Genomic DNA, 25,316 nt, shown 5'->3' with positions numbered 1-25,316 from the left:
AGTGAACAGTCCCTTGGCCTCTTGGCAGAGTTTCTGCTATTTCATCATTTAGGATCCTGCGTCATTGATCTATTTGTTCATATAGATTTTGAACACATCAGGCTTAAGACACATTTGTAACCCAAATAAAACTTTTAGAAGAGCATACATTAGCTTTTAGTCATTCTGGCTACACTGTGTACAAACAATGCCACAGGGAAAAAATCTAGTGGTTATAAATTGTGAGGTGTGACAAGCTCTTGTATGTGTCAACAACTAAAACAATAATTTCTGTAATCAGCAAATACAGAAAGTTAACGACACAGGGAGATTATCCTTCTAAGCAGTTTCTAACAGGACTTTAATTTTAGACAGCATATCTGATGTCTCTTTTTTCAATCTATCTCATTCATTCATTCATTTGATTATGTCCTGAAAATTGGATTTATGAAAATGAAATCTTCATTATAGTTAGAAGTGGCAGAGTATTTTGAAAGTGAGGGCAATGGTATAGAAAGCAAAAGAGATCTTTGTTCCTAACCTGTATACATCTGTGTGTCTTCACTCATTCCCTATCGCTTCATTTATTTACAAATAAACCACCAGGCAGACTGATTCTGTTATGAGGAATAGGTCCATTTTCTTTGTAACTAACCTACTTCCTCGTTCTGTAATTTAAATGGATGAGTGCAAGTATGTTAGTGGCCTTACCTGAGGAGACATTTCAAGAGAAGATATCTGAGTGTGATGTACAGTTTAAGTTCAGAGCTTCCTGTTTACAAGCATGCACAGATTTCTATTTTTGTAAAGCAAAGAAAAAAATAATGAGCTTTAGACATAAAACATTTGGTATCATCCTGCAGCTGCTGTTTGCCAGAAATGCTGACAAACCTGTTTGTAAGTCTGCAAGAACCACATGACACAGTATGATTCATGTTCATGTTGACCTTTGTCTAGTTTGTGATTGAAAACAATTAAAATTACCAGAGTCAACAGAGTGAAAACTATGTGGAGTAATTGAGTTTGGTTTTTTATGCCTCTAACTCTATTTCTGTGTTTCATCATTCTGGCTTTCATGTGCACAGAAGCTACTGAACCATTCATGCGTGCTCATGTGAAGATCTAGATTCAGTGTGTTTGACAGCTCGGGGAAGTCATAAGGCAATGTTGTCAAATAATTGCAGAGAAGATGCAAGAGGCATTAACTAAACTGTCAATAAGCTACAACATTAATGTAAATTATCAAATCAAATTTGTCGAGTATAAACATGCATTTTTCTTAATGGAACAGCGTTTGGATATTCGATTATTAATTTCACTTCCAAGACAGCGGAGTAGAACAAAAAATTGTATTAATATTTCCTTAAAAACAGACTGTCTTTAAATATTTAGTCAGAAACTATTGGACTAGGACACTTTATTTTTAAGGAACACCTTGATTACACGATTTCTTCCTTGCTCACATGGTGTCCTTCAGTCAGGTGTTCAACACCTCCTAGTGCTGGTGGAAGGTGATGACAGCCCCTCAGTGATTCAAAGGGTGAAATTTTTGCCCCTGGGTAATGAGAATGTCTAGATGTACATCTAGGTGTGCATGAATTAGAACGAGTTGCTGGCATTCAGGTGGCCCCAGTCATCCCTGGTGCATCCTTTCCTTCTGTATTTGCAAGACACCCACAGACCTATTCCTAGTAGGGTTCAGAAATGACCCTGGTACAACATATTAATAAGAAAAGCATATACCTTCAAGAGGAGGGAATTGATCTTCTTTCTATCAACAATGACCTTGGAGTTTGCATAATCTCTGTTTGGGTTGTGTTTCTTTAAATGAGAGCTTTAAAACTTTTTTTTAATGGTTGCTGTTACGAAAAGTGCAAGAAACAGCATGTCTGAAGTCTCGTATTTCCCTGAGCTGGACACAGCACTTTGCTGAGGCGAGTTCAGCGCCAGAGCTTGGTGTGGTGCGTAAGCAGAGAGGCAGCCTGCAGTCTTTAGATGCTGGACCTCTGAATGCCAACTTACGGTGCCAGGAATCTCAAAAGCAAAATATGCTGCTGTTACAAGTACTTAAAAACCAAATAACACTGGCCACATTAATTTATTGCTCTATGAAGGAGTTTTATTACCACTTCTTCACAGAGGGCTATCAGATTTTGTGTCACAGTCAAAGATAAGATCTTTAGCTCAGGAAGTCCCTTAGCTGGTCTTATCCTAGTAGAGGAACCCTTCCAATGACTCATGTGTGGCTTGGTTACACTCACATTACTCAAACAAGAGAAGAAACTTAATGTTTGGAAAACCAAAAACAAAACCGAAGAGAGGAAGATTATTGGCATGAAAATGTTCAAGAGCTCTCAGCACTTCTGAAAGTATTGTTAAGGAAAGTGGCCTTATAGATTTCCTACTTTTTAAATTATTTTTTTCATTCAAATAAAATCTTTATTCTATACAAAGATGTTTCTTCATGCTTGAGTGTTTTTTAAAAGGAAGTAAGTTTACACGTAATATTTTATATCTCCATAGCTTCTATTAACTGATACTACAGTGAGTGGATTAGGACACATACTCTAGATATTATGGATAGCATACTCTTCTTGTGAAAGTGTCTTTAAATACAGGTTTTTAGCTTTGACTTACAACATTTTTTCATAGCAAACACGTGTCTTTTATTTGTCATTTTTCATGACCTTTTCTTTCAAGAATGTCTGCCCGTATGCTGACATTTTGTGTTTGTCATCCCTTAGACTTTGTAATCGCTGTATTTGCCTTCTAGTGCCACAGAGCTTATTCGTAGAGCCATTTCTTTTTATTGCTATATACTCTAAGGCTTTTCCATCATGCTCCTCCCTGTAGCATTCCATTCACTTACAGAAAAAAAACGTAAAATCTTCATTTTTGCAAGAGTGACTAAGGCATCATTGCCTTGGGTACTTTTCTCCTTTGCTGCAGAAACGAGCAACAACTAGTCATGTCATGAATACATTTTATCTTTAACTTACTGGACTTTTCCAGCTTAAGACCACTGGTTTTTGCCATTACACCCACCTGCTTCTTTGATGGCAGTTAATGTCCCTCTTATTTCCTCATCTCTGTTCCAAAGTCAGTGACTATTTCTGTTCTTTGTTTTTTCCTAGTGAGAGGAAATGGGAGAAAATAAAGAAATATATCAAAAAGATATGTTTATGTTTTGGGTTTTTTTTTTTTGTTTTGTTTTACTTATCCCTCCTTCTAAAATCTCCAGAAGTATAGTCATGCATAAAATATTTGTTTTTCCTTTGAGAAAATTTGTATTTTTGAACATTTGTGCTTCAGCATATAAGCCAGTGATCAACTGATAGGGTTAAAAAAAATTCCATATTATTTTTTACATAATTTTCTTCTACATAGTTTTTCTAATCTTACCCTGAAACAGCCAGCAGTTTTTACATTTTTACAGAACAAGACAAACTGATGTCTTATGTGAAGGGTTTCCTTGGGCATATAAAATAGAAACGTACAATGGGAAATCCCAGCATAAAATTCAATCATGCTGCTTCCTTGAGGCTTTAACATGAAAATAACCTAGAACATATTGCTTCCTAATTCAAGCTTCTAGAATCCTGTTTATCTGTCTGTTTCATGGGTAGTGACCTCCTCATAGGGAATAAAAATTACTATTCAAGATATTATATCATTTAGATGCCTAATTCATGGACAAAGACCCATTGTCCTTGACACAACAGGGATCACAAGACATCCTCTCCCTCTGTAAAAGCTTGGGTGAAGTGAAAAGGCTAATAAAAGAATAAAGAAATTGTCTTTATTGATCAAAATATGCTCGGAGCATACTGTTGTCCAAAGCTTGTAGGCATTAGAGCAAAGGAAAATTTTATATTACAAGGAAGATAGGGGAAAAAAAAATGAAGTGGCTTCGTGACTAATCATGGACCTTTCTTTTAGAACATGAAGCCTGCCAGAAACACAAAGCCTCCATGTTTGAAGGTTAACAAGGGAAATGTAGGCTGGCCAGAGGCTGGTATTTTCATAAGAAATGAGAATAAGTGCATATGACCAGGATGGGCATCAGCAGTCTTACAGAAGGAAATCAAGCAGCGTGGTTCAGTTAGATAGGGAATGGAAGTGCGGGATGGGGAGCACGGTGAAATCTTGGTGGTCAGTGTGGGCTGGGTGGGAGCAAGGCTGAGACTGCATTTCACAAAGAAATAGGGAAGGAAGTTGCAGAAGCTGACATACGAAATGAGGGCCCCACTTTAAGGAGGATGAGCAATGCATTTAATTAGAAACACAATGCAATTTTATTTTTTTTTTTATAGCTCAAATATGTGTGAAAACTTTGAGAACAGGTGAAGATGATGATGACAGTTGTCACAGGTCTAGAACATGGGAATAGAGTTTTAGCCATACTAAAAAATTTAATAAGAAGTGGCAATATTATATCATGATCTATTAGATTAATATGGGTCTCTGTCGCTTGCCAGGGCTTATTTTATTTTCTATAATGCAAGTTACGTCAGTGTAATGCAAGCTGAAGGCAAAGAAACCTATTCTTCAAGGAGCATACTTCCTAGGCAGTAGTGTTCCAGGGATTATTAGCTATGCACAGATATGACTGCTCTGATGCCTTATAGCTGACATTAGACAGATCTTCACATCAGTGCTGTCTCATTAATTATTGTACCATCAAGTATTTTTTCATTGTTAGAGTTTTATATTACATAGCTGCCCTCCTATGGTTAAGAATTAATCTCTACCTCTGCCCAAACTAGGAATATATCATACCAACATGCACCTTAACTGAATTCAAGTAATGCTATGAAAAGGTATGAAAATATAAATATATCTACTATCTATTTTAAAAAATATAATAATATTGTAAATAGCATCCAGGCTAAAGTACATGATCACATAATTGTTAGGGATTAAAATATCTACTACATTAGTATATCTATACTATATTGCAGTTGCTGTAGGTGGTCTTTAGAGTTATCAGGTTATATTCATTTTTGAGTCCAGATTTCTAACAAAAGAGTACCTTGAATTTTTCAGTTTGTGCAAATGCAAGGGTCAATGAATTACAAATTCTTTGTAATCCTGAAGATACAGGAAAAAGATCAGGAAAGGTTTTGATTAAAAAAAAAAAGTCAGATGTCTCTTGGAAATGGTCCCATTTTCATTCTTGTGAAATTAGACAACTCCAATGAGATGATAAATTTTCTGAGTCTCCCTGTTTTCCATTTTTTTTTTTTTTTAAGGAAGAAAAACAAAGCAATGTTCAGTTGCACAATCAATTTAAAAAAGTTTTTTTGTAAATCTTGGAAGGTCCATCTGTTCAAAGGTCAAATAGCAAATCAAAATACTTAATATACAGTGTTCTGCATAAAATCATTTTTTACATGAAATATGTAGTATTTCCTCTTAAGCATTAATAGAAGTCATTAAAAAACCCCAACAAACCAACCAAAAAACCCAAACAAAAACCCCAAAACAAAACATCAAACAAAAACAATCAGGGCATTGGGGAGGGAGACTTCTTGCACAGCACTTACCATTATGACATGATTTTTGTACATAGAAATGTGTAAAACACAATAAAAAAGTACAAGTTTTCAGAAGCAAGATTTACTAAGTATATCAGCATCTCAGTCTAGTTTTTAACCAGACAGGTTTTTCTTTTTTCAAATATTTCATAAGTGAAGCAACAGAAAGCATGATCTTTTAACTGAAAGTTGTCAAGGAATATTGAGGTCTAGAAGTCCACAGAGACAATTCAGAGGAGAAAGATAAATTTCAGCTTTGATTATGCTTTATTCTAAATAAAACAAGGGCTCCAAACTGCTTAAGAAATTATAGCCCCAAAACTGCAAATCATTCTATTTTTTTCTAGTCTTATAAAATTGCAAGATCTTGCGAGGGATTGGAAGAACACTACTTAAGGTAAAAGGTAAAAAATTTTTAGCTGTAGTTTAGGACTGGAAGAGTAAAGGACACTCCAGATCCTGCAAGTTCTCATCTCCCCTTTTAACTCTAAAATTATGGTCAATTTTTGAGAATTTGATGAGACTGTTCAGAGGAATAAAGTTAAATATATGCATAAACAGTGGCAGCAGAGGAGTGAAAGAGATCACAGCATTCCCTAGAACACAATACCATGAATGTAAGAAAATTGTAATTTGACATTATCAGTTGTGTTTTCCATCAGCTTTGTTTTTGCCATGCTTTCAGAGCATGCCAGGGAAATGCAGGCTTAAGAAATTTTGATACAGTCCCTTTGCTTTACAATGTTTGGTATGGTTGTAAAGACATTTATATTTCATCAAATTTAGGTCTTACTTTTTGAAGGATTATTTTTCATCTCTCATTTAAAAAATCGAATTTATTTAGCTTATTGAACCTCTGTTCCTGATATCACAGCCAGCTGCTTACTAAAAGACCAATGTGCTTTTATTGCTGCCTATGTTTTACATCTGTTTATTGTAGAATGGTAGGCAGTTAATTCCTCTCTTTCAAAAAGTATAACATACTCAAAGCTTTTACTACAAAGTACCAATAAAATAAAGACAACAAACCAATAAAACACAATGAATAATGGTAATGCAATAAAATACAAACTACCTTTTTACTTGCTTGCATTGAGAAGCAAGAACTTTAGCTAATCTTTAAATATGCACATATGAAGAAAAAAGTTTTCTGACATACTGAGCTATGTGACAAAGAATTAATAGTGTCTTCAAAAGAAGTTATCAGACATTTTAATTTCTCAGAGTAGGCATGTATACAAATTAATATTTCCAACATCAGTTCCATAATTTTGTTCTGAAATCTTTAAGAGTCAAAAGATTGTCTGCTTTTCTTTTTCCCACGCTGTTTCTCTGATGCCACTTACAACATTCTCAGAAAACAGGAACTCGTCAAATGTTATCTTAAGCATCCATAAAATCTTGAGAAATCCATACTATTTCTACAGCCCTGTGTTTCCTGGAAATATAAGCCATCAGACTCAACATGACAGAGACACGTGTACCAGCATGCTCTTGCTGACTTCAGCAGGGACAGTGAGCCCTGTGCTGGGTAATGAACTGGCCATCTCTAACCCTGTCAAGCTGGGGGAAGGGAAAAAAAAAGAAAGAATGGAGAAGAAATAAGCTTTTAAAATGACCTTGTGAATGGAAAGAGGAGTACTGTTATGAGGAAGAGGCGCTGAGTCAAACCTTAATGGTTTATGTTCCATTTTCTTCTATATCAGTCTGGCGAATCAGCGTTTCCTCAGTTCCACATCTTTGTTATGCTACCACTTTCCCTCCAGCCATCCTTCTGGTCTATTTTAACTGGATGCCCTTCAGTGCAGGGTCTCTTGTGTGCTCAAACAGCTTCCAGCTCGATGTGGGCTGGTGCTCTGCCAGAGACTCCAGGGACAAGTCTAATAAGCCGTGTTTGTATTACTTGCCATTCAAATTGAGCTTTGTCCAGCCCTGCCCTGAAAAAGGCAATGAATTGGACGTGATAGTTTTTATGGAACTGTAACTGAGAATTACAGATCACAAAACAAAGACAGTTGGCCAGGTCTCGTCTCTGTCACTGGAGGATGTCAGGGGTAACTCAATTAAACATAACTGAATTCCACCAAAGCGGAGGAATGGAAATTCTGAACTGATGCCTGCAAAGATGAATGCATGGCAGAGAAGCAAGGGCCCAGACTGTGTCTGAAGCAAAGATTGCTGGCAAGGTGACTGTAAAGTTGGTTAAGAAGGGATGTTAAGTGTGAGATGAAGGTCAAACTGAATCAGCAAACTTTTAGGGAGAACATTAAATTTCAATGAAGTGGCAAGATGAGAACAATGCACATTAGCCTGTGGAGACAGAATTGGTTGTGTTGTTTTATATGACTTGCAAGAGGTGTGTCTGAGATTATAACATTGGATCAGAAGAACACAAATAAGGTGTTTTTTCACACTACTAGAAAAATCCAATACAATCAGGCCAAATAATGTAAAAATGCTGGTAGTATATTGAGCTTATAAGTCCACATTATAGACCTCATTTCTCATAGTATCACCTCTTTACTCTATGGGCCTTTTTTTAATGGAAAACACTTCTTATATCGCTATGCATAAACTTTCTCCTTTCAAAATTGCTTTTGAATGGCAAGCTTTCACCTGGCTCTGAGTGGACATATTATCATAGAAAGCTTATTTAAAAAATATATTTCTAAAACTATCAATACTTCATGGGGATGTGAAAAGCAACCAGTTCAAAAGCATTGAGTGTCTTGTACCAGTCTGCCTCTGTTCAAAGGGATGTACCAGCATCCCTCAGCAGTGGCACCCAGGGCAAGCTGTGCCCATATCACAAATTGCAGCATCTCAGACACCAAATGCAGCTTCTCACATGGAACTGTTGCTTCTTAAACAACAGGAAAAGGAGAATGGGGTTTCCTGAGGGACTTCAGCCTTGGTTTGTTCGTGTGCTCAGGTGCAAGCAATGCTGCTGAAATGAAACCTCCATGGACAGTTCCTCCAGCCCAGAAAGTACCAGGCCAGATCGGGGCACCCTGTTGGGGAAGGACTGATGATTTCCTATCTGGTCTTACGGGCTGCACTAGGCTATGGGGAAAAGACTACCTTTTCATTTATGAAGGAGGTTTTTTTGAAAGGCAACCATCTCCCATGTAAAGTTTGTTAATTTGCTTCTCTCTTTGCCTTTTTAACTAGAAACACTCCTTACTGCAAAGCCGCTGTCTCAAGAGTATCTATACAGCTCCCAAACTCCTAGATTCCTCACAATGTGTAATGCTGAATGTACCAAATGCCATGAAACATTGTTTCATCAATAGCTTTCCTATGATTGTCTCCAATAGGGCTGAGCCCTCTTGTCTGTGTTTGCTAGATGTTTTAATGTAAAACAGGAATTTGTTCTGTATCAGATATTTTAATGTAAATTATGGTGGCTGTTGAAGGTGCCAATTAGACTGACAAGCCTATAAGTGCAGGTCTCACTTTGCACAATTTAAGTAACATGTTACTTCTGTTATTGCATTGAGGCAGCTGTCAGAAACTAATCCAGCTTGTGGGCCTCATCCCACAAGGCAGAGTACCTGCCTACCTCATATAGGAATTTAAAACCTAAGTGTCATGTTAGTAATGAAAAATGTGCTGATTGAGGAGGGGGAACATGGAGATAAGGATGACTCAATACTACTTATCCTGAAACAAAGCAACCCCGGCTTGTCTGCTACCTGAATTTTAACAAGCACATGGTTTTTGTCTTCTTTAGGATAAGAGATTGTTTTGAAGGAGAGGAATTTTTGGTAGCTCTCTCTTAAATGAGAAGAGAGCACAAGAAAACTGGTATTACTGGCAAAGGTGAGGAAGGGGTCAACAACAGAAACAAGAGAATAGTCTAGGCAGGTATTTCACAGCAAAGAAAGAGAAAGGGTTTGTAGTGGATTATAGCTGAAGTGACAAGCAGTGCTGCTAAAATTTCTTTTTAGATGGATAGTTCATTCTACCAATGAATGCAACCCCTCTGCCTTCCTCAAGACAGTACTGACAAGCCAGGAAAAGGATTGTTCTAGTAGCCTTCTGGTCATAGCACAGGAATAAGAAATTTATCTATTAGGGTAGAGAGGAGAGGTAGCAAATTTTCAAAAGGTTATAGAGGAAATAACGGGAAAACTTCATCTCTGGTGTAGCTTTAGCATCAAGGAGAGAATTATTGTAAAGAGGAAACTGACGAAGAAGATGGAGTGATTTCTGCAAAAGAAAAAACACTCTTGTCAAGCAAAGATTTGGAGATCTGTTTTGTGCCTGTGGTGACAAGACATCCATAAAGAGATTTGGAGATTCAGGCCAACATTAAGATGTGATGAAATAGGGAGTAATTTAAGTTAGCCAAGGTAAGCGGAGGAAATTACACTAACTAGCTATTTGCCCAGTTTCAGGGCTGCAAGTGAGTTGAAGTGATATAAACAAGAATATTGCTGCAGTTAGCCTCTTCCATGACTAATTTGTCAACTGCAGTCATTGCTCTCCATGGCACCATCACAACCTCCACAGCAAATGACTGCAGTGCTACAGACTGAGGTGTATGTGAGGAATAAGCAGCAGAAAAAGATTAGCCCATCATTAACAATTTTGTTTCTCAGAGAGAAGAATTCCACTCAGAATTTCTTTTTACATGCCCTAAGTTTTGTATTTTCAGGAAAGTTAATTTTTTTTGCAGATATTAGTGAAGGTTTTATCTTTTTCTCTCAGAGACTTCTGTTTAAATGTGCACTGTCAGTCCAGCAAGCCTAAGCTCTAGTCGAAAGTAATTTGTGTCCTCTGCAGTAATAACGACCACCAGTTGAAGTGTAACTCCTCTCTGTGAATCATGGTATGGCTCAGATAGCTTTCCCATTATCACATTGGTTTTACAAATGAGAATCCTAAAATAGGGCTTTTTAGGCAGAAAAAATATGCCAATGTAGAAGACTTGTTCAGGAAGAATTACATATAGATAGTAGCAATTTCTTTTAGGACCATAAACAAATTCTCTGCTGTAGATGTGATCAGTGCAAACACAAAACAAAGAGAAACTGCAAACCTTACACGGAGACTGCTGCCATAAAAGTCTTCAAATGCCACACTAATTCTGCCATCAGAGCAGGTACTGAAGGCAGTATGATATTTTTCAGGAGAAATTTCAGAAGTCTGAAAAGTCTCTTATGGGTTTTATAGGAAGTTTATTTGGAATTATGTTTGTGAATTTTCTGTGCACTTTAGTTTTCGTCCAACCATCATGTTATGAAAAAACCTCATAAAAATTTCTTCCAATTAGCTAATTAATTATTCTAAGAGATATACAAAGCATTTTTTCTTCAGTATATTCTCCAGTTCATGAAAAAAGCAACTTTCAAACAGGTAAACATTTCTGCAGAGAAGCTACTGATTAGTTGTGTGCAGCTCTCTTACTGTAAGTCAACGATTTCAGTGTCCTTGAAACAAATTGTCTGGCAGCTGTTTGCGATCTAGCAAGTGTGTCAGCATAAGTGACCTATATGTCAACCTTTCACTTTGCAACCCTCTGCTGATTGTGAAAGAAGCATGAAAAAGTTCCAAGAATTTCCAGTTCCCCCACTTAAAGTACTACAACATGTGGGTGTTTCGGATCTACAGGTTTTTGAGCTATTAAAAAAAATAAAAAAGCTGAAATTTCGTAAGGACAAACGTTTGCATGGTTTCATGTAATTTTCCTTTGAGGAGAGTGGGTGCTTCACTTTAGTAATCTTACCTAAGGTGCAGTGGGCATATTTTGAAGTGTATCCCCTATTTTCTTCATTCCTTAGAAAGTTTTAGGATCACTTGTAGTAAAACTGTGATTTTCAAAGGGTCTCCTTATACTTCAGTGCTCAGCTCCAGCTGAAACAGGACCTGAGTGCCTAACATCTTTTCGATAGTTGTACTGGCATTTCTAATTCTAGTCCCAAGAATGACCAAATGATATGCAGGAGCTAAGACAAAAGCCTAGATTTTACTTCTTAAAATCAAGACCAGTTTATCTAGATACTTTTATGTAACTCTTCAAAAGGAGATGGTAAAGTTTTTAAACTTTCTGCCCATTGACACTAAATTATGCTGTGGTGATAAGTAGGTAACATGGCTAGTGTCACACTAAAGTCTGTTTCTCAGAAAGACAGGAATGACAAAAGTTAACAGAGATCACATAAGAACTACTGTTCTACTGAGGAAGATAGTTTCATAGTGCTAGTTTCCTTGGGTAATTGCTGTGTTATATTTCATTTTGAAGGCTGAAGTTCTGAAAATTTTGAAAATCCTCAGCCAATTTGAATGAAAATATTTATGTTCTGAATCCTTAAAAACACAGTGAAATCAGTGAGAACCTCTTCATTTCTGTGTTTCTTTGTTGGTCTATGTAAGTTTCTCTTTGCAGAAGGCATTGTAGACACTACATAATCTCTTCACCGACAGTAGATTCAGGGCACTGCTTCCTGTCAGCAAAGTTTCCTTGGCTCATCAGGTCAGATGATGACAGGCTGGTGTATTTGGTTTGTGTGGAAAGGTTTTGGTAACAGGGGGGTTACAGGAGTGATTTCTGTGAGAAGCTTCCAGAAGCTTCCTCTATGTCCAGTGAAGCCAGTGCCACCCAGTTCCAAGACAGACCTGCCACTGGCCAGGGCTGAGCCCATGGTGGCAGCACAGCTGGGACAAGGTATTTAAGGAGAAAGAAGTTACTGCACAGAGCAATTGCAGCTGGAGAAGAGATGAGTGAGAGTCTGTTAGAAGACCAGCCCTGCAGGCACCAAAGTCAGTGCAGAAGGAGGGGCAAGAGGTGCTCCAGACACCGAAGCTGAGATTCCCCTACAGCCTCTGGTGCAGACTATGGTCATGCAGGCTGCCACCCTGCAGCCCATAGAGGACTATAGTGAGGCAGAGATCCACCTGAACTCCTAGGAGGACCCCATGCCAGGGCAGGTGGATGCCCAAAGGAGGCTGTGGCTCCTTGGGAAGCCTCTATTAGAGCAGGTTCCTGGCAGGATCTATGGCACCGTGGAGAGAGGAGCCCACACTGGAGCAGGTTTTCTCACAGGACTTGTGACCCTGCAGGGGACCCACTCTGGAGCAGTTCACAATGAACTGCAGCCTATGGTAAGGACTCATGCTAGAAAAGCTCATGGAAGACTGTATACCATGGGAGTGACTTCATAGTGGAGCGGGGAAGTGTGTGAGGAGTCCTTCCCATGAGGAGAAAAGAGCAGCAGAAATAATGAGTGATGAAGTGACTGTAAACCCCATTCCCCTGTGCTACAAGTGGGGGTAGGAGGTGGAGAGAATTGGGAGTGAATTTGAGTCTGGGAAGAAGGCAGGCGTGAGAGAAAGGTGTTTTTAAGATTTGATTTTATTTCTCATTATCCTACTCTGATTCAATTGGTAATAAATTAATTCTTTCCCTAAGTCAAGTCTGTTTGCCTGTGATGGTAATTGCTAAGTGATCTCTCCTGTCCTTATCTCAACCCCCGAGTATTTTGTTCTATTTTTTCTCTCCTCTGTCCAGCGGAGGAGGGAGCACAATAGAATGTCTTTGGCTGGCACCTGGCATCCAGCCAGGGTCAGCCCAGCACAGCTGAATTTCCCACATGCCCATAGTGGACCAGTATTACACTCAGAGCACCTCATGATAGAAAACAGACCTCTGACCTGAGTAAGAAGAGTTCACTGAAATGGTGCATCAACCGTGGTACCCTACTCCATCTGATATATAAGCCCAACCCAATGAGATAACATGCTTCTTTGATATGACACCACCAGTGAAGAGGCACATAAAGGAGTCACAATAACAGGGTGAAGTATAATTATTGTTTCTGAGGTTTTGTCAAGCATCATACTGGGATAGCGTGTGTTGTTTTGCCTCACTCTATGCACGGCCCTCCCAGGACTGTGTATTATTTCTCGTAGCATGAAAAGATGTGATCTTTACAAGTAAATGGCAGGTGATTTTCTGCCAGCTCACTGGCAAACATAACTTCTCCTCCATGAACTTTGGATTCTTCCTGTGCAGCTGTGTCCTTACTAAGGATTACATTGCATGTGGCAGTACTGACCACAAAGCTCCTGTAATATATGCAAAGCTGAAAACATAACTCAGTCCCTTTGGGGTGTTTTCTACAGCAGATAGAAGGAGCTTGATTTTTCCCAGATTTTATCCTCCTTTTTTTACCTGGAGCTCTTTTTCCCAGAGCATTTCTTTCCTCTGGCTGCATGAGAGTACCCATTCTGCATGGATACCTCTGTGACCCTATGAAAAGGTGAGTGTAAAATGGACAACCAGAAATTCTATTTAAAGATCAGTGGCAAGGAATAAAATGGAAGTAACGGAACTGGCCAGAAGGCACTGACATTAGATGGGAATCTTAATATTCCTCCTTCCTCATCTTGCTGATGTTTTAAAGTCTTGGAAATTATCCTTCAGGGTGAGTTTAATGCGCAGAAAGTAAAGACTTATCCACATGACCCTCATTAGCATTTATGGGGAGTTGTTTTGACTAATGGTCTGGGAACCTTGCTGCTGGAGCTTGCAAAGTATAGCACTGGAGCACAATTTATGCATTACAAGTCCAAGGATGGCAGAAGCTTCTTGTTGTCTTTCACAGGAAAGAACGTTGAAGGATAGGTATGCAGGACAAAGCTTGCCTGGAGTTACTGCTGAAGGAGCCATTGTAACTCTGACTTTATTTTTTTTTGAAGAGCAGATGACAAAGCACCCGACACTCAAAAGGCAATGGACATTTCCTAGCTAGTCCTGCTGAAGATGCATCTGCAGTTCATATAAACCCTCTTTGAGGTAACTACAATGAATAAACACTAACAATAATAATGAACATCATGCAGGACACGGAGATCTACTGGGTAAGGCCTTGGCACTGAGGCTTGCTCTGAGCTCCACTCCATCCTGTCAGCACTGCTGCCTTCTAGGCAGTCAGTTCAGCTTGGCCTCAGGGAAAAAAGCAGGCAGAGAAAACTACAAGGTCAGTTCAGGGCAAATGCTGGATAGAAAAAGCAGAAAGATCTACCAGAAACAGCATCTTCTAACGCGGAGGCAAAGCTCTTTGGCCTTTGAGAAGTAAAGAAAAAGCTGCCTGAACACAACCCCAGTTGCCCCTCTCCCTGGCAGGATCTGTGCAGGCACTGGCTGCATTGCAACCACCACAAAGATCTGGAAGGGAGAGCCCTCAGCACAGCCTTGACACTGCTCCAGGGAGGTGATAACCATGTGCCTGTTAACAGTGCAGGGCTCTCACTCAGCATCACTGCTCTTCACACCTTTTAACTAACTTCCTTTACTCTCAAGGATTATTTTTTATGAGCTGAGCACAAGTACAGGTGGACTTGAGGTTTATAAGGTTTGGTACAGAGAAATAGACTGCCTTCTTGATTTGCATTCTGCTGTAGCAACAGCCTCTCACTTTGCAGTGGATGAGAACAGAAGATCAAAAGTCTATTTTTAGACCGTCTGAAATTCACTCTACAGATGTTGCTCTTAACATGATGCTTTCAAATTAAATTAATTTATTTTTAATTTCACACACATACTACGTTGTTTCTAGAGCTTGCAAGTCACAACTCCAGCTGAACATAAAACCTCAAATCTGTACCGAGGAAAAGAAGCCTTATTTAGTTTTTAATTTTAAAAAGTAGATCCCCTACAACAGACATCTTGCAGAACAGTTTTTCTGACTAAACCTTGTTAACACACATGCTTACCTAATGAGAATTTAATAGGTGTAGAAGATACAGTACTGTGCCTTGATTCACAATCAGTAACCAGGATAAAACTTTCCAGACTGTTTCCCTGAACTAGATAGTTCCAGATATTTCAGGAGTCCCCATGGACGTCCAAAAGTCATCCATGAAAACAAGTGACACTTTGAGATTTGAATTTGAGATTATTTGCTGTGCTTGCATATGTAGCTCTCAGCGGATGAAATTTAGTTAAAATGTCATGGCATTATTAGGATTTTTGTTTTTAAGAGTGTCTCTTAAACGCCAACAAATAGCCATCTGCTTTGCAAACTCTTAATTTTTAGTGTCCCATGTGCTTGTGACTCCTCAAAACTTCGGCAATTTTTCCTCAGGCATTTAAATATTAATTTATTTAATGTTGACTCATTCCACTTAATACACTGAATTAAGAGAATATTGCAAAGTCACCTTCACATAAAATGCAAATAAAAACATTCCAAGGGACAGGAATGTGCCTCCCTAGCTGCCCCTTTAGATTTGAACAGTTGGGTAGGATGTGAATCCTTGAGATGTCATGGTTTGCCATTTGACTGAAAGAAGAGTATTTGCAATTTGGTACATGACACTGCAAGAAATGATACTTAGCTGCAAGGTGGCAAAGGAGGGAAACTGAGGACTCTGCAAGCAGCTGTGTAGTGGGAGCAAGCAGGGGGACCTGCCCACACCCTCACATGGAAGCAGTAGCAGCAGCTCCTCACAGGCAAAGGAAGATGCTGGCTGGCTCACTGGCCAGACTGCCCTGGGCTACTAGGACAGCCTTCAAAGCCCCAGTGCTGCCATTTTTACCAGTTGCTGCTGGCTATATGACTGGTTGGAAAATTTCTGACAGAATAATGTTTCCACTAAAGAGACAGTTCTATTAAAATTGACACATTTCAAAAAAAGAATGACAGAGTTAATTCATTTGGACTTCACCCATTTGAAAAATGAGGCTTTTCATTTCAATTCTCTGCCATGAAAACAGAGAATCTCAACTTCTACCATTTTGATTTACTGTGCATTTAAATACTAAATGAGTTGCTACATACACATAATATAGATAGATAGTATTCTCACATTACAGTGACCTAGTGATTTAACTTTATAAAAAAGGCTTCACAATGCAACCCTTTTGCTAGCAGATTCTACAGTCTATTCATATGAAGTTTGAAAGATGAGGCTTTAAAAAACAAAAAGAGAAATCAGATTCTCCTATGTAATGCAGCTAGTCAGGTTCCTGTGCACCTGAGCATGGGAACCACTGACCCAAGCTGTCATGTACTGCAGGGCAGATGCTTGGAGGAGGCTCCTGATTTCCATGGGCTTGATCACTGTCCCCAGCTACTCTGAGAACCCAACATGACTATTGCTTTCTTTCCTCTCCACTTGAATCTGTCAGTATGCTCCACTCTGATGGAAAGCCAGGGCATGCAGGACTGACCACAGCTGCTCATCAACCAGCCCCCATGTCCTCCTACCTCCTCTGGCTTTCAAATTGGGATTCAGCCATTTAGTTAGTGGCTGGCCAGACATAGCTGTTAGATATGTGATAACACAGCATGGCTGCAGGACCCAGCAATGTGGGTGTAATTGAACAATCATGAGTGAGGTGTAGGACATTTCCTGGGGAGCTGCTAACCAGCTGGGAGGAGTTAATGGCCCACAGTGTGCTTTGGCTCATTAAATGCTAGCAGATATTAATCCCCAGAGGACATTCCTGATGGGAGCTGGTGTTGCTGTTTGAAATGAGATGAAGCTGTATGTTGTTTTCTGTATGCCTACCTGTTTCTCATATGTGTTATGAGTTTGGTGGTGATATCTTTCTTTTTGCCAGAATGAGCCAAAGGGGTTCTAAACCTCCTCCATAAGACCTGGTAAAATTCCTGCAGTCACCAGGGAGTAGGTGGGAGTAGGCTGTTCCTCCACAGCAGTGCCAAGTTTTGCTAATTCCTGGCTCATGGGCCAACCTCGGATTCCCTTACTGAGTCTCAGTTCCACACTGGCAGGGAAGTTTTCTCCTTCTCCATAAACAATGCAAAAATCGTGAGAACGGGAAATGGAGAGAGAACAATTTATGTCATCTTCTAAACCTATTGAGGGAAACTTCAAGGAGTTCTGTAATGTTTAAACTAAAACTAATTATTCCTTAAAGGGAGCTGTTCCACAAACTGTTTCTGAGGGAAAAAAAAAATACATAAGGCAAACAAGCAGCTATTTTTAGAGGACATAAAAATGTAAAACCAGAAGTTATTAATGGGTATACCCTTGTCAGAGAAGCTCAATAACATTATCAACTCAGTCACATCCCCAGTCTCTTACAGCTTCTCAACAGTAATGGGAGCCCAATAAAAAGAGATTGTATATAGTTTATGTCACTTTTTTTACATTTTAAAGTTATTTTATTTTCTATTCAGAAGGGAAATACTTGCTGGGAACATCATACTGAAAAATCAAAACTCCTCTTTCCAGCTTTTCTCCTAAAAATAACAGAGACAGCTTTGGGAATCAGCATCAACGAAGCAGCTCCTGCTGAGCTGTTCACTGGGAATTACCTGAAAATCATTTCTTATGGAACTCAACTGACTGTGATAAAATTACACCAAAGGTGAATTCGGTCCTGCCTACAAGGAGGAAGGACAGAATCACAGTAGGAAGTGTGGTACTTGCATCTGAACATACTAGTGGGTTTGGAATTGTTCTTTTTGTATCTGGGCTGGGAACATGAGGGAAAATCATTAAGGACAGAAGGAATTAACAAGGCAGAGGCTAAGGGCAGCTATGAAGTGAGATGCAGTTGTTATCTGTGTGCCTAGAGCACTTGCCAGGAACTCATTAAAAAAACCCACTGTTTTATAGCTGGTGAGAAATGTTCATTTGAATTACTTTATAGCAACAGTGCTTTTTAAATTAAAAGTCAGATGAACTTAGGTTCCTGTTGTAGAAAAATTCCACTTAATAACTGGGCTGTCTCTGGAAAACAAGAGGTTTGAGAAAGTTTCCTTTTTCTGGGAATTCTTGACAAGAATAGAGAAACTAAGCAGTGCTGGCCATATTCAACAAGACCAAGGTGGTTGTGGAAGGCTGAGAAGACTCTGGGCACTGGGGTTGTCTTGGACTGGAGGGGGTGTAAGCACTCAGGTAATAACTCCGCGTAAAAGGAGAACAACCAGCCAGCCTGCCCCAGCCTAGCAGATTGCACGAGGAAAGCTGCAGATGTAAAAGGAATGTTTTACTGGGTAGAGTTTTGACCCTCAATAAGCCTAGCAGGTATTAAGACTGGGATTCTGGGCCACTCTGTTGGTGTGGGTTTTGTACATTTTTATGTATATGACCATATTGTATATTTTGCAAATTGTTGTTTGCAATTTTGTCTTCTAAAAGACTCTCATGTGATTTTAAAAGGTTGAAGAATACCTGAAAAGCCATTTGGAAGGTCACAGATTCAGTCTCTAACTACAATACATACCTTTTTGAACAAGGAACATTTAAAGCAAGACTGTTGAGAAAACTGAGTCTGGCTCTGGCAGTAACCGCTGACATGTGGTACAAAGTCACAAAATAAAAAGGGAGAGGGACTGAAACATATGATCTCAATGAAATAACAGTTCCTGTGGCATGGTGGAATAGTATGAGATAAATATATTTACAGCAAGAAAAGGGAATAGATTGCCCACTCCTCTCAGGATGCTAGGAAATGCAATACAGTAGTATTCCTCTGTCTTAAACTTTCTAAGTATATTACAAGTAGAATGAGGAACGAACCTAAACAGAGTATTAGTTTAAAGGACAAATAATAAGAAATTGGTTACTTTATTCTTTTTGTTACGCTGTCTCACGCCACTTTTATTGTTCCTCTTCCAAAGTGGAAGAAGGCCTCAATATGTGTGTGATGCCAAAAACCACTTTGAATTTAGAAACAATATTCTACCCTTTCAATAGTCATTCAAAATTGCAATAAATTATATACCTAATATGATAAAACAGTTTTGAGAGTGGGTAAAGTGAGAGCTTTTGACTTCTTCTCTTTAATTTCTTGAGTGCTTATGGGGCTCCCACTGCTGCAGGACCTAGAACTTGCCACTTTAAGAATTTATTCTGCTAATACTTAGATGGTATTAGCGAGCTAAAGGAGCAAGTCCATGAGAAGTGACAACTAGTTACTTCTAGACTCCTAGAGTCCTGAAAGTGCTCCTCAAATTTCCTTCTTATATCTTTCAGAAATTAAAAAAAAAATTTTTTTTTTGCTTTTTCACAGATAAGCTCCCTGGAGTACTGCTGCTTTTTAACTCCAGAGAAAGTTCTTTATCTCACAGGCTCAGAAAATTTATTTAAATCCCCAAATTGGACAGTCTCCTCCACTTAAATGCTTCTTGGCCATAGTGAACCAGACCTAGCAGCCATGCTCAGCATACTCTGCAGAAAACATATACACAAGTAGATTTGACCCCAACCAAAAAATAAGTGTTGGAAGCTGCAGTTGTTTAAAGTTACAGAGAAATAAAGGGAAGAAAAGGTGAGAACGATATTGAGTATCCCTTTCTCGTCATATGAGCACATGGATATTTACTCCATCCAGTAGCAAGGAGTGTCCTAATTACGAGTTAATTCAGATATTAAGGTTGGAGTTGCTGCCTGTAGCCTTGGAAAACACAAAACCTCCCAACCACTGGACCTCAGCTAATATAATACTCTCAATCCTGACTTTCAAACACGGCCTTGCAGTATACAGATGTGAATTCACCGGGCATCAAGAACACATCTAAACTTTCAAAATCACCAAGCAATAACTCGAATTCAGTCCCCTAAGACCTGTTAATGCTTTCTAGTCATTCATTATTTGTCATCAAATAGTGAATGAATAATACATGCCTGGCTGAGATTAGTTCATACTGGTAGGACTCTCTCAGGGATGGATGTTTAAAATGAAGAAGAATTATGCCTCCTGATTTTTAGGCTCCCAGCTCTGGGAAGTGATCTGCTACTCCAGATCACCCAGCCAAGTGTTCCAAGTAACACCTGAAGGCCTGTATCAAATGAAGCTGTATGTGATTCAGAACATGATTTAAGAGCCAAACTTTTGTCTGAAGCATTTCCTATTTACAGCTTCAATGCTGAAGCTATTGGAAACACCCCACCAAAGTGCCAGCTTCCCTTTGGAAGAGAGGTGATCCAAGGTTTTTGCAGTTAAGTACCAGATGCAAGACTTCGAGTTCAAACAGTCATGGAAAATGAAAGGTGAGTCCTTTTGCAGCTTTAGCCCTAGGTGACTTTTCAGCTGTCCCAGCTGGGTAGGAAACTGAATGAAAGGCTACATGCCAGCTACAGAAACTACTGCTTTAAGAATGACCTAAGCTGTTCACTCTAAGGGAGAATCACCTCATTTATGGTTAGCCATGCTAAAGTTAGACATCTGACCTTGTCATATACATATCTCCTTAGCTGGTGGGAAGAGAAAAAGGCTGAACAAATTATTTTTAAGCAGTATCTGAATGTTTTATGGTAAGAGCCTAGGTGAATGACCTGGAATAACTTTTTGATGGCTACATCTGGAAAGGACAGATCCCATTTTTTTGTGTTTAACATTATCAAGAAGAGATGCTAAGGCAATACTGTTAAACACCTGCTTTTCATCAAGAAGAAAACTACCCCTGACACATCAGTCACAGATATGCTTATTTAGGTGAAGAGCCAAATGACACAGCCATCCAGTAAGGGATATCCCCCTAGCAAGAAACAAGCCTTAGTTTAGAAGTGGCAATAGGTTAGGTAATAGCACCTGGTCTCACTGCTTTTTTTTTTTTTTTTTTTTTTAGTATTAAAGGACAACAAAATGTTTAGGGAGCTAGGAGGTAAAGCTTGAAATATGTGCAATATGCCTCTGTGAGCCTTCACCAGAAAAAATGGGAGGGTAGGAAGGGCTTGTGTTGGGCTTTCACACATAGTTTGCTTATAATGTGAGAGCAACTGTCAGTGACAGCATTTAGCTGGTTCAAAGAATGTGTTTTTCCAGCAACTTCTTGCAAAATTCTGTTTTCCAGCAAACTCCTTAGATACTGAGTCTCTCAGAGTAGAGCAAATGGATTGCCAAAAACCATGAAAACAAAATGACTGTCACCACTGATTAATGAAAATAATATGCATGCTAGTAGGCACGCATTCACTAATCACATTTTCCATACACAAGCCCTAATCTTGTATTTACATTCAAAAACACTTATTTTGCATAAAAAGGAACAACAAAAGAAGCTGAAAGTAAATACTCCGTGGGAGAACACAGTCTGCATCTCGTCTGCAACAGCCTGTGTCTGAACTGAAGATGCAACGGTAGCAGTCTCCAGCTGATACCAGATTCCTAGTGACTGAATGGGGTTATACAGAGAGAAGATTCTGATGTTTCTTACACATCATCACAGTCTTGAATTCTCCAGACTAGGAAAATATTGCTTTGATAAAAGTGACAGATAACAAATTGATGAAAGTTAAGCATGAGGAAGTAACTCTTTCTTCAGTATTTAGCAACGTTAAACTCTCCAACTCTCTAAAGAAACAGAGTGAAAAGGACAGGACTGCTGTAGTTTATGGCATCATGCTTGTTTAGACACCAAAAATTGTGCTCCAGACAACTGTACTCCAGACTCCTGCTTGCAGTATCAGGTTCTCCATCTTTCTTCTTTCCTAGCAGTTTCAGCAATTTCCAAATGCTGGGCACGTCTCCTCTGTAGCTGGGAAAACAAAAGCCAGCCACACAGAACAGTGGTCATCCTCTCCCCTTCTCCATCCTTTAGACTGGGGCCCAGTTGGCAATTGCCACCTCTCTGTGCAGATGGTGGCCTTCTCACTTCTCCTGCAGTCCTTTCTCTTCCTTGGTTCTGACTGCCAGCTTTCTGGTGAGAATCTAAATTAATTTATCTAGGAGGGTGATGTCACCTTGTTAGTTCTATCATGAAGCTCTACTGAATGGAAAACAAAAGGAAAGGAGTCAAGCCTGGAGAAGCATGGTGGGATTTTTCCTTCATTCTTTAATTTCTGCCACAAGACTATACGTGTAAGAACCCAAGTAAATGGTTTAGATTTAAAGAGCATCCAATCTGCAGCCAAACCTATATTTGTGTGGCACATAGCAAGAGCATTTTTTTTTTTTCCTCAGTACTTGGCTGAAACTCAGAGCATACGGAAATGACAAGTACTACTAGCTGAACAGTCAGTGCTTCCATAGCTGGCTGGACCACTCTAAACATTCAAAATCAGACTTCCTTTTCACGGTGCAGTCAAACCAAAATGTCAGATCTAAACTTCCTCTTGAACTTTGCAAAGCTGAAGCCTGGTGCTGAGCTCAGCAGTGGCAGACCAACATGAGAAAACATGTTGGAAAGTCTTGGCCTGTCCTGAAGGGCTAAAAGCCAAGCCTTATGCTGTTTATGTTTAGGGAATTGCTCTAGGTCAGGGGCCTGGCTTTCCTGGCCATTATTAGGTAACTTTATCTCTTAATTACATCTAGATAACAGGCTCTGTGAGTCAGAAAGGAACGCAAACAGCCCTCATGCAGAAGAGTCACAATGTCTTCCCTCCTGTGTGCCAAGGTTTCTGCCCCCACTGCACAAGTTAGTGAGATACAGCCATGAGATCAGCTGTCTGCAGCACCACTGAGATACTCCACTGTACCTTCAGATTAAGATGGGAATATTCTCATTTCCCCTGCCTTTGCAGCATGATAAAATGAACCATGAAATGTTAGCTAGCAGGTTTTTCTCCATCCTTTTAATAAACTTATGTCCATATTTATTGAGATTTTTTGCTAGTTGAGATTTTTCTTTATTTTTGGCCTCCAGACCAGTTCTGTGAAGATTTCAGTTTCTACCAAATTATGAACTTGACCTAAAAGAAACTCTGAGAGTACAGAATGTGCAGCAAGATCATTGTACCCATTCTCTGTTTAGTGGGCACAGCAAAGCCAAGGTTGTCATGAAGAAAGTAGCTGATTGGGAGCGGAGACAATGTGGGTGTTTTGTCATGAGTTCAGATGTCTTTTAGCTACAGAGATGAGGAATGTACCCTCACTTCACATAAATATATAGTCACTGACTTCTTCCCAGCATCCAGGTTGTCTGAAATCAAACTAGTGAGGAAGACTTGCATTTTTGCTATTGTTGGAAACCTGTCTGACATTTATAGCCACTTACTGCAAGGAGAAAACAAGAGTCTGCTTTTTTGTAAATAACTCCCTGAGGCGTGAAACATCAGAGGAACAAGCTTGGTTACACTGCCAGCTATTCGGCCACGCAAAGAATCAGTTTTGCGAAAAATTATATAATTAAGTCTGCTTTTAAATTGGCTTTTAGAGAAGGACTTCAAATTCCTCTGGTTTCTGTTTAAAAAAAAGACTTTTATATTTTGCCCAGTGGTACTTCTTAGTAAAAAAAAGTTATTTTTCTTCCTTTTTGAAAAAAGATGTTTTCTCATTTTCTTTGAGCTCTTCTAACTTACAAGATAAATGTTCATGAATTTACATCTCAAGTGGCAATTTTTCTCTGCAATGTTTTTGACCCAGACAAAAAGAGCAGAAATATTAAAGATCTAAAGTTATTGCTAGAATTTTTCATAGGTGAATATCTCAAGGAAAGCCAATATCAAGTAAAGATTCTGTATTTCTAACACAGATTGATTTTAAAGCTGGATTCCCAATAGAAATTGTATGGAAGAAATAGTAGGGATGTTGGAAAACACAGGCCATAAGCAAGGGAAATAATTCAATTTTGAATAGGAAGGAGCTGAAAGAACTAAAGTCATCCAGGGATATAAGGGTAAAAAACCTGGGAAAGAGTGAATGGCCCCTAATCTGTAATTTTCTTTTTTTAATAGATAACAGTTAAGAAGCAAACATTGATTTGGTTTGACCTTAGAAAGAACACCAGCTCTTCTTTTGTGAAAGATCACCATTATCAGCTCATTAAAAATCTCATCAACACAAGTACCAGCCAGCACTCTGAGGGCTGTACTGGTCTGACTTCACAACAAATTAAAACAAATACTGAAGGTCCATTTTCCTCTACCTTTTGGTAAAATTATTATTTTGTCAGTACTTAAGGTTAATGCGTTTAAGCGAGAATTAGGGATGACATATGTGCACACACCATGAGATATAACAGGTGGGAAAGGAGTGAAAATTAGTTATGGAAGACAACTGATGGCCTGGACTACATGTGGTCATTACTGCTTTGAGGAAGAGTAACCAGAAGCAATGTTTACCCAGGCTGGGAAGCTGGGAATGCTTTTTGGGTTTGTTTTTTTTTGGTGGGTGGTGTGTGTTTGAAAGTCAACAAGCATTACCATATGGCAAATACAGAAATCAAAATGTCAATTTTATTTGGTTACTACTTGAAAGACTCTCCTCTTCCTTTACAAGATGTTTTTTTTCTTTCTCCTCTTTCTTTTAATCAATAATTATTTTTTAGTTTTAGATTACCTAATCCTTTAAGGCTTTGCTGCTCTTTTAATTAGTCTGTTATCAGTATCTTTTAAATAGCATTTCTGAGCAATCCTGAATGTCCTTTAATCCTGTCCATTCAGTGTCGCTTCTGTGACTTGTTTTCTGTACAACTATTTTCCAAATGAAAACCTTTCACCATCTTTTGAGTCTTAAATCATCCCTTCCGCAGCAGAAAGAAAGTACAAGCCAGTAAGTATGTCAATTCTAACCTTCTCAGGTTTTGCACTCTGTGAAATATTGCAAAACATCAAAAGCACTTGAGCAGATATTTTAAAAGCATGCAGAGAACGTAAGCTAATTTAAAAAATTTGCAGTTTTTGGTACATCTAACAAGCAATACCCTACCATAACCTTTTAAAAGCATCAAACACCTAGTGAAAAAATACCAAACAATTTTCTTCTTGTCCTGTGTGTGGTTTCTCTTTGTGAAGGAGGGGAAAAAGAGAAGCTGTTACCTTAAAAACACTCCCTTAACAGGCACTCAGCAGCTGTGGTTGTGCCCTAATATCTCCATCTAAATTAAACTTCAAATTTCTGCAGTTACCTAAAGTGGTAAATACTGAGTTTTAAAGCTT

The 25,316-nt window shown here is 38.9% G+C and overlaps 1 long non-coding RNA gene across 1 annotated transcript in view; it reads right to left on the bottom strand.

Moving 5' to 3' along the window:
• LOC116440869 overlaps positions 1-3,103 on the bottom strand; it is a 48,261-nt gene extending 45,158 nt beyond the window's left edge. The window contains exon 1 of the long non-coding RNA XR_004238789.1: positions 3,025-3,103. This is a non-coding gene — a long non-coding RNA (uncharacterized LOC116440869). The remainder of the gene's footprint in view (positions 1-3,024) is intronic.
• Positions 3,104-25,316: the final 22,213 nt, after the last annotated feature.

Source organism: Corvus moneduloides, chromosome 3 (assembly GCF_009650955.1).
Source record: "Corvus moneduloides isolate bCorMon1 chromosome 3, bCorMon1.pri, whole genome shotgun sequence".
In the NCBI taxonomy this organism is placed as follows: Eukaryota; Metazoa; Chordata; class Aves; order Passeriformes; family Corvidae; genus Corvus; species Corvus moneduloides.
This window is presented reverse-complemented; position numbering and strand designations above follow the sequence as displayed.